The sequence below is a fragment of the Cygnus olor genome, chromosome 3 (assembly GCF_009769625.2).
Source record: "Cygnus olor isolate bCygOlo1 chromosome 3, bCygOlo1.pri.v2, whole genome shotgun sequence".
Lineage (NCBI taxonomy): Eukaryota > Metazoa > Chordata > Aves > Anseriformes > Anatidae > Cygnus > Cygnus olor.
The window spans coordinates 37096164-37114625 of record NC_049171.1 but is presented as its reverse complement, the minus strand read 5'-3'; positions in this window follow the sequence as shown (position 1 = coordinate 37114625).

Sequence of the window (18462 nt, the reverse complement as noted above, 5' to 3'; positions counted from 1 at the left end):
TTTCCTGAATAATTTTACTGCACTGTTATGTTTGTAGATGTCTGCATTTTTTCCCACCTCATTTTCACTGTGGCCTAAAGTAAGATTAACTAAAATAAGAGTGAACAAAAGGCTCAAACTGCTTGTAAATATTCATCCTGCAGTTAGGAGAAGCAGAGACTAGAGGGAGGTAGCTAGTGCAGTAAGTTCATCATAAGCAAGATTGTATCTAATTTTTTTCTGTTTCCAAATGGCTGCTGTGAAACTTTGTCAGAAGATGTGAAGTGTAAAACAGATGTTTCAAAGCCGTCTGATGGCAGATTCTTCTTTTGCCTAGATGAAGTGAGAGCAATAATTTCTGTAGTTGGTATTTCTCTTTTGAGAAATAAAACACAGGCTGTACAAGAAAAGAAGGAATGGAGGCACGGTTTGTTGTCTAAAGAAGAAAAGTAGAAACATCCACTCATCCGTCATATTAGCAGCAAGAATAGAATAATAGAACTCAATGTCAGCATTATTTGTTTGATAAAGCATAAAAGTGGGTATCAACATGTGCAGTAAAAGCAACAAAAAAACATGTGTATTTGGCCAATGGCCCTTAGTTGTTTCAGAATTCTCTTTAGTATCTGCCCAAAATGAGAAAATGTCCTATGAAGAAAGTGTGATTTACCCATTAAAAAACAAGCTGACACAGAGGTGTTGAAAGGATAAGGAGAAAATAACGACTAGCAGCTGTTGTTCCCTCTGCATATTTTCACACTATATGACTCTTCTTGGCCCTACAGTTTAGTAATGCAGTCCTGTTTATTGACAGAAATACAAATGTCTGTATTTGCAATAATGACTTACTATCATTGACACCATGGAAAGAAAGAACCCAATATTATGCCATATTCCAACAGACCTTGAAATATAGGCTAAAAATGTTAAAACAAGGATAAAAGACTGATTTAATTTTTTGTCATGTTTGTTGTTTCTTCTTCAGCTTGTGCGCAGAGCAAAAGTAACAATGCATTTGTAAACTACGATCTGAGCTGCACTTTAATTGTGCAGAAACCATTGTTTGCAGGAGCTACAGTAACCAAACAAGGAGTTGGTCAAGTGGGAGTAACAAACACACTTGAATATATACATATTTTTTTACATTTAATAGCAGTTCTGAATTCAACATGAAGTCTGATAGAGTCAGTCGCCTCACACATTCTTGCTTCTTCTAATTAAAACAGTGTTCTCCTTTCTTTTTAAAGAAGTGTAATTGCTGAGCTGAAGGTTTTTCTTGGTTGCACATGTGTAACTAACTGCCTTTAGTAATGTAGTCAGGAGTCAGGAGTCAGGATCCAATACATTGTGTTGTAAATATCGGAATGGAATCAAAACTGAAAAATGGTGTTGTATGCTTTTATTTACTCTCTTATACAATAATAAAAATATTTGTGTATCCCATCGGTTCACAGCTTTTTGAAAATATCTCTCAAGGCCATGAATATATATATTTTTTAATTATTTCCACTTGTCACTTTCCAAGCAGATCATACCTGAAAACTTACAGGGTTCAATTTTATTTAGCCAAAGTCTAATTATTATAGGACTTATTGTGTAATTACAATTGAACAATTGCAAATGTGATAAAAATAACTCTTGCATGGTCATTCTGGATTTACAGCAGTAGACCTAAAAACATGATTTCGTTTTCTCAGAACGTAAACCAAGCAGTATGTATTCAGAACAAAAGTAATTACCTTGGTTTGCTTTAAATTGATTAAAAGTGCTTTTGTGGCTTTCCACAGTATGACATCTTGAAATGTAATGCACTGTTAATAGGATACACAGAAGAGCAAACGCAGAGGTCTGTGCAGGTTTGAGTGTGCTACTACAAACAAAGAAGGTGTTCACAAATGGCTTAGAGCTAAATTTGACAAGACGGTGCTAATCACACTTGGACATGGGAATATCTGGACAGAGAACACTCAGCTGGCTTCATGTTAACCTCTGAAAAGCAGTGATAGATCTTATTAGTAAAACATGGGCATGTATGACACGAGTTTATATAGAGAGAAAATGTGTCTGATCTGGTCAGAACTTTCTTTAGGGAGAAAGATAAGGTCAAACCTTCTCTTACAGAGACTGGACTGAGGTTAACAGTCAACATTTGATCTTGAGTATTTCATAACCTAGCTTCATTTCAATAGTTCCAATTTTGACAGAACTTTAGGACTAAGTTTTGAAAATTAAGTCTTATGCTTACTATTTGCATACAGATATTTACCATACATGTGTATGCCATTTATATACATTTGGCCTATTAGCTGATAAATTGAGCTATTATTGTTATTATTATTATTATTGCTGGTAAATACAATGTTTACATCAGATATTTATGTGCATAACTTAGGTAGATGTATGTCTGTTATGATTGCTTTACTAGAAATTTTGCAGCAGTATCTTATAATGCATCAGGCATTTTTTAGTTGTGAAATTATATATTTGGATTTTTTTTCTACTATAATTTGAAAGTAAAGCATCAGTTTATAAAGAACAAATAACAGCAGAGATGGTTTTACCAGCCACTCTGTCCTCACCATTATTTGAGTTTGATCAATATTTTAGATTTTGCTGACGTACCTGAAGGTGGGCTTGGTTCGACACTTCCACAAAGTGGAACCTTTTTCAGTAAATAGTATGAGATCCAAATTATGTCCTAAGAAATAAAATACATAGAAGTTCAAATTTCTCCTTCTAAATATATATATATATATATATATATATATTAACCAGTGTATCAGCCTATTCATGTTACCAATGGTTATAAAAATATTGCTTAGCTAATAAAGAGACATCTTCTTTCATGGAGACATCCATCCCTCTTTTCCCCATCTCTCTGGATTTTGACTGCAGCGTAATAGTATTAAATGCTTTTATTTAATTTTCTGGAGAAAATGATTCTTCCCCTTCCTCTGTCTCACTGGGTATGAGGGATTTCATGTGAGAGTGTGCACACATGAGAGTGCTAGGGCGGTCACTGGTATCTGCTGGGAAAAAATAAACACGTTTGTGTTTGCGTGGATGTGTGGCACATGCACGCCTGCTTGAGGCCCCTCCACATACGTGCATGTGGCAAGGTGTGACCCCACACAGCAGGTTGGGTTTCCTCATTTGCCTCCCCCTTTACACTCCACTCCCAGGCCCATGCTGGCAAATGGTAAAGGATAATGTATCCGTATGGGAAAGCAATGCATTAAGGGGCTAGGAATGTGTAATGGGATCAGCCACTGGGTACAGGGATCTTTTTTAAAGTAAGAATATCATTTGCTGTCGAGTTATGGGCACTTTAAATTCCGTGCAGATAAGAAACAGAGACATCAGTGCAGAACACCAATCTTGCCATTTCTTTTAATAGAATGGGAGTTAGTGAAACACTGATACATCATTAATGCTGGGGCTCAGCAGAAGTGTCTGGCTCGCTCAGCATAATGCAGCACAATGTCACGGTGTTCACTGCAGTTGGAGCTCCCAGTGCTGCAGTGTGGCACTGGCAGGATTTATCCTCTCACCTCTAAAGAAAAGTGAGAGGCAGCCAAATGTAATGAAGCTGCTCTAGCCCAACAGCTATTGACAGAAAAGAAGAAGAAATTAGATAATCATTGGAATGTCCTGATCTGACTCCTCTGGCTGGTAACACAGTGTCTAGCAGTGTCATCTCTCCTCTCACAGTGTACCATTCAATTAAGCGTTTCTTCAGATTTATTGCCTCCCTGGCTATAAAGATAGTCATGGAAACGGAGCAGTTGTTTTTCAATTTCCTCTGTATCGGTAAGACATCAGCACAGCATCAACCCTCAAACAGGATGCATGTCTCTAAACTTGGGGTATAGATAATTCAGCATTTAACCTCCAGTATCAAGGAATGAATGAAACAGCCATACCTTAGACAAATAAGCACCCGAGAAAGGCAAACCAGCCCTGAGGAGTACACACAGAATCTTGTGCTGCACTGCGTGGACGACAGAGCCTTTACACAGGTGCCCAGAGATAAGTCCTGACAGAGAGCCCCAGCCCTGCAGTTCCTCTGTGTCCCTCCCCACAAAGAAGGGTGGCTTCTGGCTACTGCTGTCATGAGGCTGCAGATCCCATCACAGCAGAATTTCAGTATTTCTTAATTGCATGCTCACATCTCAGCAATCCAAAGTGGTAACACCGAACACAGGGAATACAGAGCTCATTGTGCAGGCTTGTAGTAGCCTGCCTGTCCTAGTTAAGGTGCACATAAATGGCAGAGGTACCAAGGAGTAAATATTGGTATCACTTACTCTTAAGACTGCCTGCTGGTTCCCTTAAAAATCACATTTTCCATCGCTTATAGCTTTTCAGATTTCATTTGGACTACATTTTTCCATGCTAGGTTTATTCAGGTTTAGTTTTGGGGAAAACTGCAATCAAAATAAGACAGGCCAAATCATTGAGCCATTTCCAAGAATGAGGGGGAAATAAATGGTAGAAACATTAATAGTGCAACAACACATCATCAGTAGGGCAAAAATGACACGATACTCTAAACCCAGCTCACGTTCCCTATTAGTGGGTGAAAAATCCAATGCTTGGTGCATTCTGCTTCACGATGATAAGAACTTTTCTGGGGCTCGTTAGTTAAACAATGACAGCAGCTGGTTTTGGACTGTGAAGTTTGCCATTGCATCAGGTATTTGCCTTTTGGATTTTCTCTGAAAATCTACTCAAATTTGGCCGATTTCCAGGCCTATAAAAATGATAGTTTGAGTTGCCCACTAAAAAAATTTTGAAGAATTTAATTACTAAATTCCTTGAAGAATGAAACATGCCTTGGGCGCATTCCATCCAGAACAGACCAGGTCTCTCCTCGCAACATAATATTTATGCTGTTAGAGGCTGGGGTACATCTTGAAGTGAGTAATCCAAACTGAGAGATGCTTTCTTTTCTTCTGTTCTCCTGTACTTCCTTTGTATAACCCAAACCCACAGGCTGCAGCAAGAGGAGGTGGCAGGAAGAAGAGGAGGAGGAGGAAGGGAAGAAGTGGGCAAGTGCTTCAGTGACAGACAGAAACTGGGAAGTAAGGTTAAGGCTGGTGTTTGTGGGGCATTGGGAACTGGGACTAGAATTGATGTTAAGTGGAGGTGGCAGGGAGTTTTAATTAACCCAGTGGAAGACTAAGACTGGGAGACGAAGGGGTAGTGAGACTGGGTGGCAGGACCCTGTTTGCAGCACCAGGGTCTGCGGCCTCTGTTTTCCTCATTCCAGTTTGCAAGAAAAAGATGTCTATCTGTACTGGAGAGAGCAACTTGGAGACCACTGCAGACACCAGTCCCCAGCCAATGCACCCACAGCCAAATGTGGGGAAGCTGGAGGACACAGCACCTGGTCAGCTGGGCAGACTAGTGGCCCAGAGTGTGAGCAGATGTAGCTGGTTACATCCCAGGCTGTTAGACCTGTGCTAACACCCAGAGCCTCAGGGGCTCTCTGAGATGCCCTCTACATCTATCCAGCTGTGGCAGCTCACACCCATGGGTTTCATGGTAGACTTTCCACCTCACAGGGGAATGCAGCCATTCCAGTAATTGTGGCCCTGCTTACTGCCTGACTCTTCCTACAATGCTTCCCATGTCATGGCCTCCCGCACTGTATCATTACTAAACAGGGGAGCCAGTTCAGACAGGTTTTGGAAAGAGCTTCTGGGCTTCTAAAGCTCACTTCTCTCCCTCATGACACTCCCAGCCTCAGTGTCACAGCAACTCCCTCCATGCTGGCTGGCTCACTGCTCTCCCTCCAGCAGGGACTAATCACAAAAACAGTGCTCACAAATCTACCTTGCAGAGCCTGTTGGTGCACCCAGGGTGCTGGCATGGGAACCAGGCAGGGTGTGGAGAGAGACGAGGAGAGGAGGGGGCCTTTGTGAGCTGAGTCCAAAGATCATCCGGAACCAGGGCTTGAGCTCAGGAGGGACATTGCAGCTGGCTGATCAAAGAGCTTAAATCCTGAGGAGATGTCTTGGAGGAATCGGCTCCAGTAGATATGGGGAAGAATAGCTTGAGGGTGTGGGTAGGTGCGTTGAGTTTGAGCAAGTAGAGTGGTCCAGGTTCCAAATGGGCAGTGGAGAAAGGGAGGGCAGGGGTAGGACAGGTCAGAGAAGTGAGGATGCAGAAGCAAAGAAAGAATGGTTGGGACAGGAGCAGGCAAAAGAAAGCACTGAGCATGGGAAGGATCATTTGGTCTGGAAAAAAGTGACATGGTGATGGCAGACAGAAACAGGTTCTGGTGTGAAGGACAGGTGGGAAGAGAAACTAGGAGAGAGAAATGGAACTATTAGAATAAGAAGGCTGAGGATAGGAAGAGCTGGAAGTGACCAGAGATGGGGAAAAAACTGAGAAGACAGTCAAAGGGAATGGGATAGGCTCTTCCCAGTGGACATTGGATCTGGTTGTCTTGGTCCCAGACGTGGTCTGGAGAAAAGTCTGGAGGGTGGATTCTCAGACTGGTTAGTAAGAAGTTAGATGGAGAGCTGAAACTGGGAAGGGAAATTACTAAAATAATACATTTGAGGGGAAGGAAGAGAGGAGTCAAATTTGGAAAAATTAGGTACAGGAGTTGTAGGCACAGTGCACAACCTCCCAAAGCCTGGGATGGACCCCGGGAATCCCTACCCTGGCCAAGCCTGTGAAACCTGCTGGCAAGGTCTCATCAGCTACTAGGGAGGCTGCAAGCCCGTACCACTAAGGTACTAAAGTAGCAAGAGCCTGCATCGTAGACCTGAAGTTTTCCTGCCTAGGTGCTAGTATAGCATTATCTGATACAAAATCAATCACTCAAAAATCCTGAAACTTTTGAAGAAAAAAAAAATTCTCAGAGGTTGACATGTGAATTATATCTCATCTAATCTCAGTGTTTAAAGGCTAGTCATTCAAGTCTAAGATGGTGAATTCAGGCTGCCTTCAGAGTTAAATAAGAACATTCAGAGGACAATGCACTGCATCCTGAGATAAGGTGTCTAGGATGTCTGAAATGTACAGGGCAGGCAAGCTGACTAGCTCTCTGGCACAATCTGTGTCTCTCTACTGATTCTAAAAAGTGATTACTTTAGCTTGGAAATCACTAGCTGAGCTTGAAAAGAGCTTTTAGGTGCCTCAAGATAGGTAATATCAATCACAATGATACGTTTCTGTATTTTTGTGTCTGATATGAGAGTCTGCAGGAAGATTCGTAGAAATGTTTAAGTACAGGACACCCAGGGTCTGTAAGTGCAAAGTCTCTCGTGTAATTTGTGTGTCCTAAATAGCTTGTACACAGTGGGTGTGAGGCTCACAACCACAGCTGAAATGAATGAGAATCATGCCTGAAATGCAGTACTATGCAAAGCTATGTAAAATGAGATCACAGCTATCTCGAACGGGCCAGCCAGGTTTAAAGAGCCTTTTAAACAGCAATGCATGTCCTTAGTTGCCTATTTATAAAATGGCACCACTAGTAATTCACTCACTGTCCGTAAAGGCTCTGTGAAGTCTGTTCATTAATTCATACAACTACTACAGTTATTGACACTGCAGAAAACTCTTAGGGAAATTCATCAGAGCAGCATTTTGAAATCCTGTCTGTAAATTTTTGCTGTGTGAGAAAAAAGTCTGAGCGTGCAGACTGTACAGAGAGCAAACAATATATTGAACAGCAATTCAATGACTTGTCATCCCCTATTCTGGGCACAGAGAGGGAAGGGACTTGTGGAAAACAGAGTATGTTGATGCCATTGAGACTGCCATAATGCATGTACACACATGAACCAAATTTAAGTCATGCAGACAACCATAATTCTGGCATTTTTCTGGTGCTTGCTGTTGGAGTCTTAATAATGTTGTTTTGGCATATGATTGCTTGAGAGTGTGAAACAGATGTGTCTCTGCTTTATTCCATCTGGAGATTTTGCATAAGATCCTCCCATTTTTAATTTCTCTCAGAAGCTTCTGAGCATGTATTTATATGCTCTGACTTTAATATTCAAGATATTAAAATATTCGCTATAAAATATATCAAAATATTAATTGTATTTTATACCCAGTTATAAACTATGAGGTGCAGTGTTTGATCTTGATATGAACACATATATTCTGGTTACTGCAAAGTAGATGGCAGCAAACTTTCTCTGATAGGCATAAACTTGTCATTTTTAAAGAACTTGAATATCATTATCGAAGAGTTTTTAAAGTTGCATGTTCCATGTTTTTATCAGTTTCCTCTGCTCAGTGTTTTACCAATTTCTTTCCTCTCTGAACTGTAGCCACAGTCTCATTATCACACATTGTGTTCTTGTACATTCTAGTATTCATAACACAAATCACAGAATTGCAAATCAGTGTGATATCATATTATTCTAAATTTTCTTGTCTCACCTTTTAAATTTTCTCCTGTCAGACTTTTTTCATTAATATGCTTTAAGAATTCCACAGATCCCACTTGCCAAGTTACCAAGGTGGCTTTGCTCTTTGGAACACAAGTTTCCCAACAATTATCATTTTCTTAGTCAGCCAAGAATCTCTCTGGCCTCCAGGCATTACTGCAGCATAAGAAAAAAAAAAAAAAAGTCTGAAATTTTTCCATTACTTTCACCTATTGTCCGTCTTCTTAACCTAGTTCTTTACCCAAAATAACAGTTTGGATCAAGCTCTATTTTTTTTTTTCTTTCCTTCTTGTTGAAATACTTCATGGCTATATTACACATTGTAGTCTCACCAGTCATTTTATCTTAGCTTCACAGAGCATACATACATACATGTGTACACGTGTATATATATATATAAGAAATATATTTTAAAAACACTTCTACCTGAATGAATATGACCTAGTCAGAAAGTGACACATACAAAATAGAAACTCTGTCAGATATCTTATATATATATATATATGTATGTATGTTTGTAAAAAACTTAGGTACTTACATATATTATAGACATATATTTAAATGGTGCTACTGTTAAGAAGAAAAATTTTAAATGCAGAGAAATTTCAGAATGTTTTCCAGATGAAATGCAAATTTCATCATGGAAATGATTACCTTGTGTATTCATTATCTCAGCACTGCAAGAGATCACTCATACTGCACATGACATTAGCATTAGGCGAATACTCCAAACTAGAATATTGTTTGAAATGCATACCAATTGAACAGCTGTTTGTCTGAAACAAGTATTTTAAATACATTTATGCATGTATATTTGAAATCATTTTTATTTATTCGCTGATTTACTTAAAGAGGATTAAGAGGACATGAATAGAAAGTGCTGGGCTAATTTGTGCAAATATTAAGTGAATTGTCTGTTAAAGCAACTCTTACTTGTTCTGTTACATATATTGTCAAGCACCTAGCAAAGTCTTTTGCTTTGAATTTTGCGCTATGTTAGCTATGCCTGAAAACTAGGGCTATGTAATAACTCCAGAGTAGGTGGAGGCTTCTTTTTCCTGGTGCATTTTCTGCTCTTATCAGAAAAAAAACTCTTGTGCTGATTGGCACCAAGCTGGCAATCTATAGAGGATTCAATAGCCTCAAAAGGAAATGCTATATTAAAGCCTGCCCTAACTCCCTCTGAAACCTGCAGTCATTTTACTTTTGAGCTCCAGGGGAGTCACGTCAGCTCCCAGCTGTTGCCCCACCATCAATAAACACATTCCCATGAGTGAGGGGGAAGAAAGTGCATGTTGACACTGCAAGATCTCTGCCTGTGCAGCCAGGTAAAAAGAAAACGTCGGCTTCTGAGGACCCATCCTTTCACTGAACTTCTTCAAAGAGCTGAAGAGCTGAGATGCACTTCATGATACTGTTTATATACAAAAGCAAAGAAACAGCAGAGGACCTGTGCTTGTTTATCCCCACACTGAGGCCAAGAAATAATTTATTCAAAGAAAACTGATGGAGGTTTTTCTGAGGAGTTGGTTTCTCTTTCCATTCCTACTGCTGTCTCTGTTCTCCCTCATTGTTCTTTTCCCATGGTAGGAGAGCAGGTGCAGGGCAGAGTCTGTGGCAGGTAAAGATATTCTAGTGCTATAATTATAATAAACACTTAAGTGTAAAATACCCAGAGGTTTCTGGATACACATATAGGAAGTTCCACACAGTTTTCAGTTCCTTGCTCTCACTCTACATCTCACATCAACCCTTCAATCTTCTGGAGAATTTCAAATGTACTTTGGGGGAAGCAATGTCCCTGGGAAGTATTGGCTTGACAAGGTTTCATAGTTCCTTGCATCCAGGGTGTCCATAGCATAGTGAAATGGGAGAGGGAACACTGAGAATATTCTGCAAAAACAGCCACTCTGATTTATCCCAGCACCAGGACAGTTCACAAAATGGCACCAGCCTCACCCCCTCCAGCATACCTCTAGGTGCTTGTGGCAGGCTTGTATCATGGCTGGTGGTGGAGAGATATGTGGCAGGAGGAGCAGCTTTGTGATTTTCATGGGCTTTATATAAAGATGGCATTTCCTCTCAAAGTGAGAGAAATTTGGAGGAATAGCAAGGATGGAAAGCAGAAGTAGCACAAGATTTCTGGGAGAACTCCCTGGAGGAGGTTCATGGGGTTTCTTCCTGCGGCTCTCGCAGTCCTTGGCTTCTGTGCTGCCTGTGCAAACCACTGTGACAGGTGGGGGAATGGTTTCATCAGACAGGATGCACATGTGACAGGAGAACTTAGCTCAGCTCAATAGCATGCCTCGCTGAACATGGGAGCCGAGAATAGAGTTTTCAATAAATCATTTACTTAAAAAGACTCGCCTCTGTGCACAAGAGTGCATGCTTCCTTATTTTTGTAATAGGTCTGTGAACAGGCTGTGAAATACTTGAATTTTTGTTTAAAATCACATATCTCTATTTTCCATAAATTATGCACAAGCTGTTTTTGCAGTTCTTCCTAACTGAACTCACATGGTCTCAGTGAGATGGACAGATTCACCATGTGTCTGTGTTCTCTTCCTGAGCTGGACTTTTATGGTTAAGTTTCCCATGAGGATATTATACACATTCATCTTTATCAGTTAAGACTTCTTTTTCCCTGAACATCTTGAGTATTGTGTTTAAGAGTCTTTGTTTTCATAGACCAGTATTCCAGTAAACAGGATAAAGGCACACAGAGAATAGATGAAAACCACAACTTGAAATGTGGAGTGGAATGAGTCTGCCAGCACTTAAGGTTAAAAGAAGACCATAGAGGAGATTTTAAATGGAGGATTGAGGAAAAGATGACAGGTGCCAGAGAGCATACAAGTTGGAGTGACTCATCATCTACAAGGTAAAAGCAGAAACACTCTGCACGTGTGAGAGAAAATGACAAAAAACAGATAGGAATCAACAGAGACAGGTGCAAATATTCCACATAAAATTGGGCATATGAGAATGGCTTAGATCAAGTTTCCATATAAAAGTGCTCTGTGTCAATGCCAGGAGTCAAAGAACTGAGATGAGTGAACTAGCACATTTAACTTTAAATGTTTGAAATAATAGGCATCTGAGAAACTTGCTGGAAGATATTCAGTGGGATACTGTAATACCAGACTGCAAATATATCTGAATAACAGAGAAGATTGAGAGGAGGAGTCAGCACTAAGTTTTAAATTGATAAGAACAAAAATGTGCCATAAAATAAATTTGGGTTGAAATTTGGGAATGGCAGGCACAAACGAGTTGTCCTGCTCTTGGAGGTCAGGCAGGCATATCTAGAGGAGCCTCCACCCCATCCCAAGGCAGAGCACCAGAGAGGTGGAGTGAGCCACCCTCTGTAAGTGCTTGTCACTCCCTGTGACAAGGAGATCATGAGCATGAGCTCAGACAAAACACTTACCTCTTCAGGGAGCCACGTCAGGCATGATACAGCCACCTGATGATCAGGGCTGTACTGCTGGAGTCTTGATGGGGTGGTGACAACAGCTGCAAAACAACCACAGATTAAAGGCAAAATCTAAGTTGAAGAAGGAAGCCAGTCCTAAGTTGAATGAGTCAAAAGCAAATGGCAGGAGCTGTAAAAATAAAATAAAGGTAAATATTTTATATTTGAGGGAGTAAATATGTCTTGCACGGGTGGAAGTGACACTTCACCAATGTACAAGGTGATTAAGGTATCTACAACTCATTAAAGTGCAGAAATCAAACAGAAACAAAAGCTGTCATTGCTGTCACCTTATGAGCCTATGGTGAAACTGTGTTGATTGTTGCACGGAATATTGCTCCATTGTCACAAAAAGAAAACACAGTATAGCTAGAGAAGGTACAGGAAGGCAGCAATTAGGATAAGAGACTGGAAACGCCATCTGGGTAAAGACAGTAAACATTACAGGACTCTCCAGCTTAGGAAAAAAAATAAAATAATGAAGTGTAAATAAAATTAAAGAAGTGTATTAGATACCTGTAAATTGTTAATGGTACAGAGATAGTAAACAACTATTTCTCATAATGTGATATCTAGAGCCATCATATAAAATTGCCATGTAGCAGCCTTAAAATGAATGGAAGATGCTTTTCCATACAATATGTAATTGAACTGAGAAACACTGCCACAGGGTGCAGTAGAGACCAAAAGCACAGAGAAGTTTTAAAAAGGATCAGACACAGATAAGACAGATATGTCAGAGAGTATTAAATATGATCACTTGGCTATCCTGTCTGACTTAGGAAGTCAGGGTAAGAATCGGTGTTTTCCCAGGGCTGGAGCCTGCAGGTGGGCTGGCCAGGCGCCTGTCCTGCTTGCAGTAGAGGTTCCTATGTCCTAACCAAAGACACAGAGTAGCTGAAGGGAAAATTGGGTGGTTATTTTCTCCAGCCATGCCTATCAGGTAATAACCTTTGATTATTGCGGTCTGGGCTGGATTCCAAGTGTTGAATTCAAGATGAACAGCTCCAGCTCAGTTATGCTATCCCAGGGGCTTTCATTTGTAAATGGAGAGTAAACATGAATACCAAGTATTTCTTTATTGCACGAAGTGCAGCAACTCAGTCTGATTATTGCAACGATGACAAACATCTTCAACTCAGATGAAATATATGCCTTCCAGGGCACAGTTCAATTATTTTCACTTTCACATTCTTCTGTTCCAGTGAGAATTTGGTAAGAAAAACATTACCAGCATCAGTGTTATTTTCTGACCAACGTCTCCTCTCTTTGCAGTCCTTACTCAGAAAACACGGAAAACGATGCTGTGCTTATCTGCCTCTTTCTGGTGGCTCAGTGCGTTCTGTGACTTGTCTTGAGGCACCATAAGCCAGGAACGATAAACTTAATTAAGCTCCTTAAGCAACAGCATTCTGGCTCAGTAAACATTAACACTTCCCCTCATGCCTGAGCAAACACAGAGATCTGGTCTCAGCCTGGGAACAGTTCAGAGCGCTAATACAAACAACACAACTTAAGCCATTTCTGCAAATGGTCCTGAAAGGTTTTCTAACAAGTGTTAATCACACTTGGGAAGTGTGGAATCACGCTTGGGAAGATAATTTTACTCTGCTGTTCTGCATTGTACAAGTGGAGTCTTTTGTGTGGATACATGGAATGATTTATTTGAGAAAATGTGGTGATGAGGGGGGAAACCTTTGCTGAGAAGCCTCTAACTGGTCCTCTTAGAATAAAAAATAAATAAAAATAATAGACTGCAAAATCCCTGATCCTTGCCTCCATCAAAGATCATAGTAACTAGAATTTAAATCTGCAGATATTCCCCGGTGACATGGGGTAGATCATATTTTTTTAAGATTTCAACAGCCTCACCCTACACAGTTCATAGGGGTCAGAGTTAGTTTTGTCCAAGTTTGCATCTGCCTTTTATACAGCTTTATAAAGGCACTTGTGCATAGGCATGTGTGTGGTTATGCATGGGTTTGTACGTGGATCAGTAAGGGCCAGCAGTGGCATACCAGTGTTTCCCAGAAATTTCAGATGCTCATATGAGCACAGAGTCACAGAATGGCCGAGGTTGGAAGGGACCTCTGAATAACCTCTACTCCACCCCCCCCTGCCGAGCTGGATCACCTAAAGCACATCGTGCAGGATGGCATCCAGGTGGGGTTTGAATATCTCCAGAGAAGGGGACTCCACAACTTCTCTGGGCTGCCTGTCCCAGTGCTCTGTCACCCTCACAGTAAAGTGCCCCGTCATATTCAGCCAGAACCTGCTGTGCTTCAGTTTGTGCCCGCTGCCTCTCGTCCTGTCGCTGGACACAACTGAAAAGAGACCGGCTCCATCCTCTCGACACCCTCCCTTCAGATATTTATACACATTGGTGAGGTCTCCCCTCAGTCTTCTCTTTTCCAGGCTAAACAGGCCCGGCTATCTCAGCCTGTCCTCATACGACAGGTGCTCCAGTTCTCTCATCATCTTCGTAGCCCTCCTCTGGACTCTCTCCAGTAGCTCCATGTCCCTCTTGTACTGGGGAGCCCAGAACTGGACACAATACTCAAGGTGTGGCCTCACCAGGGCTGAGCAGAGGGGCAGGATCACCTCCCTTGGCCTGCTGGCAACACTCTTCCGAATGCAGCCCAGGATACCGTTGACCTTCTTGTCCACAAGGGCACATTGCTGGCTCGTGATCAGCCTGCTGTCCACCAAGACCCCCAGGTCTCTCTCTGCAGAGCTGATTGCATCTTCATAACTGATATGGTGGAAGTGCCATGCGATGGCATATGTTTGGAGCCACCAGGCCTCAGGGGAGGAGGGCGTTCTCAGGGTATGCTCAGAGAGCAGCAGCATTGCAGCCCTTCATTCTTAAACTCAGTCCCAGGAGGAGGATTTGAGAGAAAAGAAGTGGCAGAGTGATGGGTCATCAGCGGCGCCATGGCTGAGGTCCTGGGGCATGGTCTGTGATGCTTCCCAATGGGTTTTGGGAAAGGCAGCTTTGGAGCATTGTGGGGATATGTGCAATGCACTCTGGCCCAATGATTCATCACAAGTTCAGTAATTTTAACTGATCTTTACTCTTATCTTATCTCTTTACTCAGCTTACTAATGGAGAAAGGCTGGGGAAGAAGAGAGAGGTTTGTGGTTTCCAGTACCTTTGAAAAAAATACAGGTGTGCCTCCTATTGCCTATATTTCTGAAAGGAATGGTAAAACTTGTTATATTTATCTGCACCACCAAGGTTCTTTCAGTGTAGGATCCCCTTCGGTAAATACTATAAAATTTGGTAAACAACATATTTCTATAAACTACATACTCTTTATTACTTCTATTCCATTCAAACTGGATGCAACGAAAACAGATCCAGTTGTTGAGCTTTTATATTTGTCTCGTTTTGTCCCAATACTAAAAGGCAAATTTTGTGTTGCAAAACCTGAAAATAGGGGAATGTTTACATCCAAGATTATTTTTCCTTTGAAATACAGGATAAGAATATTATTTAAATAAGTCTTTGAAGTTTTATGTGTGCTCAAGGCTCAGTTGACCCAATTAATATTCCTTTTAGTCAAGTCCATTTAGTCCTTATCCTTTCATTGACTGCAAACTATGTCTTATTTACAAGTACCTATATGTTCAACAACCAAACTTTTTGGTCTATGTGAATTTTGTGTCACGTAAGTTCTTCAGGAAAGTGCTGCCTGGTTTAAAGGTTCACTATTATTTCACTTTTTTTGTTTGCAGCTATATTTTGTTTCCTCTCGAAGTCCTACTCTTATCCATCACTTTTCTTTTGTCCCCTTTTATTGTCAGGCCATTGTCTTAGGGAACATGAGCTAAACACCAAGCACGCCTTTGTTAGTTGGTTGTCCTTATCGTTATCGTCAGAATCATTTCCTTTTACATTTGCATGTCTGACTTGCCTTCTTGAAAGTCAAAATTATATTACAGTCAGGACTGCTGTGGATGTAATGTGCACAGGAACTTTCTATTCATGTCCATAGAGTCGTTGTGTATCTTAAGCTGAGCAGAAAAACAATCCTCTATATTTGAAGAGCTAACTTTGGGGATTAGGTGAGGTAGATGATAGACTTGCCTTGGGACTCGTCCCTTTTATCTGCCTTATTTACCATCCAAAAGGGGTTAGTGATTCTTATAAAGCAGCTGGGAGATCCCAGCTGAGCTCCGGCCCAGGATAAATCTATTTAACTGTTATTAAAGGGGCTGGAGGAACTGAAATTTATGCCTTCAATCTGCCCAGAAAATGACCTAATCAGGAGGCAACAGGCCATCTTGATGGGGGAGGGAGGAAGGCTTTCAGCTATTCCAAGGACAAGCTTTCTGGTGGCCAGGAAAGCATTTCCAGATTCACTGGCCACAAGATAGAGGAAAGTATCTCCTGAATCTGCAGAGGCAGACAGGTCACAAGAGGACAGTAGGAGTCCAAACCCTCTCAGCAGGATCCGCTACATCAGATGGGGAAAAAGGTGTATGGAGGGGGACACGTGGAAAAACACCTGCAGGGATGAGCGACCAGAGAGGAAGCTGAGGTGCTGGACTGGCAGAAAGAAGACCCCAAAGCTGGGTATCCACCAGAACCTCCTCTGTTGTCCATGTCAGCAGGTTGCTATTAAATGTGTGAGAGTAATTTATGTCCACTGGTGTGATTGTCCTGAAAGGAGGAAAGACATGCTGTTCCCAAGATCTTCATCCACCAGTTTGGTTAGAACCTACTTTGTAGCTCAAAAATATATGTCATTTTTTTTTCTTTGCCTAAAAGACTTCTTTCTACTGGAGCATTTGCTATGTCTTCTTTTTTCCTCCTGGAGAACTTCCCTTGCCAACCACGTCACTGATGAGGTGGCTCTCACAGCTGACTCTACCTTATTCTCCTGCTCATTCACCTTCCATATAATCAGTTTATTTCTGCACAATTTCTGAGTTCCAATTTTAAACTCCAACTCATGGCATTTCTCCAGTAACAGAATAACCCACCTTTTCTCCAGAGATCAGTATAGAAAAGAAGCTGTGTGTGCTGTCTGACTCTCTTCCCTCATTATCTCCACAGTTAGTATGAAATCTTTCATTTTCTATTCTTCACTGTAAACCTCAAGAGGTTTACAGCGTATTTTGATAACCTCTGCAATTCACTGAGCAGAGCTGGCTGTACCTTCATCCAACAGAATGCACAAAAGTAGGCAAGGAAAGAACAGAGTTTCAGGTATGACTGCTTGCAGGTACAGAGACTGCCTGTCTTTTTGCCAAGCAACACTGGTGAAAGACTCAAGGTGAGGAATCTAATAGAGGATGAGCTTCATGTGTTCTCATAACCCATGGAGACTTTATATAATATTATTCTTAGGTTGTATATTTCCATAAAGTAAAATAAAAATAGATTGAAAGTACATTCATTGCTCCAGGTGCATAAAAAAATAGGAAATCATTGTGTTGCACCTGATGATACCCTGTATATTTTTTTCTCATAAAACCTCTCCTTTGTGATACAGATGTTCTGTGTTTATAAGAAAAAATCCGTAGTTACTGATGCCTTGATTTCTTTCTTTCCCGTTTTTTTAATTGGATTTTTTATTTCTCATAAGCCAAATTTCACTGCCTGTGCTAATATTGACTGGACAAAATGCAGTGGAAGGGAACAGTGGCTGAGATTGAATACAATCAAAACTTCTTCAGGATGAAAGGATATCAAAACCACCTGATATCAAGGATATCAAATAACACCGTGACAAGAGAGCAAATTATAACAAGGCTAGTCCTGGGCATTCAGTTCCCAGAAGGTCCCCCTGAATTCCATGAACCATGCTAGGATGAATAGTGCCAGCACCTCTCTTGCTCCATCACATCCTGAAGGATGGTTTGCACAATCTTTATTCAGGAAGCAGAAAGCCAGGGACCAAATTTTCATTAGTAATCTCTAGTTTTGTCTGAAATCTGAAGAGCCTTGCTTAAGACATTCAAACACTCTGAGCCTGGTGAATAAAGTATCTTTCAGTAAGTAAGGGATGCTGACACTTCTTGAAAATCTCTGACAGAAGCAGATCAATTTGAGATTATATTTCTTATGTCTAGAACATTGTGTTTTCTAATTCTCTTCTGTAGTTGAGAACTGAATGTTTTACTCTATCCCATTTGATACCTTAGGGCTGACTCTATATCATATAAACTGAGGAAAAAGATTACACAATGTGGTTGCCTGTGTTCCTAAGTCAAAATGAGTTTTTCCATCAGTGAGAACAGCATCATATCATAATTCCCACGACAACTCGTGATGACAAACAGGATTACAATCTGTGGTTCAGTAGAGGAAAGAAATAGTGGAAGGAAACAAAGTCTTAAGAAACAAAGACCCTGTTTTCTTTCAGCTAGATTTTACAGCACAAAATAAAACAACATCCGGAGAAATTTGATTTTGGGGGTCCCTGACAGGCATTTTTTTCTGGGGTGTTTAATCGTCTTGTGTTTGTCACAATCATTAAAGCGCCAGGCTTCTGGCTTGCTGGCTCTGCAAGTGCAACTTTATGTGTTATACATATCATGATACAAAGGAGAAGAAATAAGGATTCTGAAAAATCAAAACCT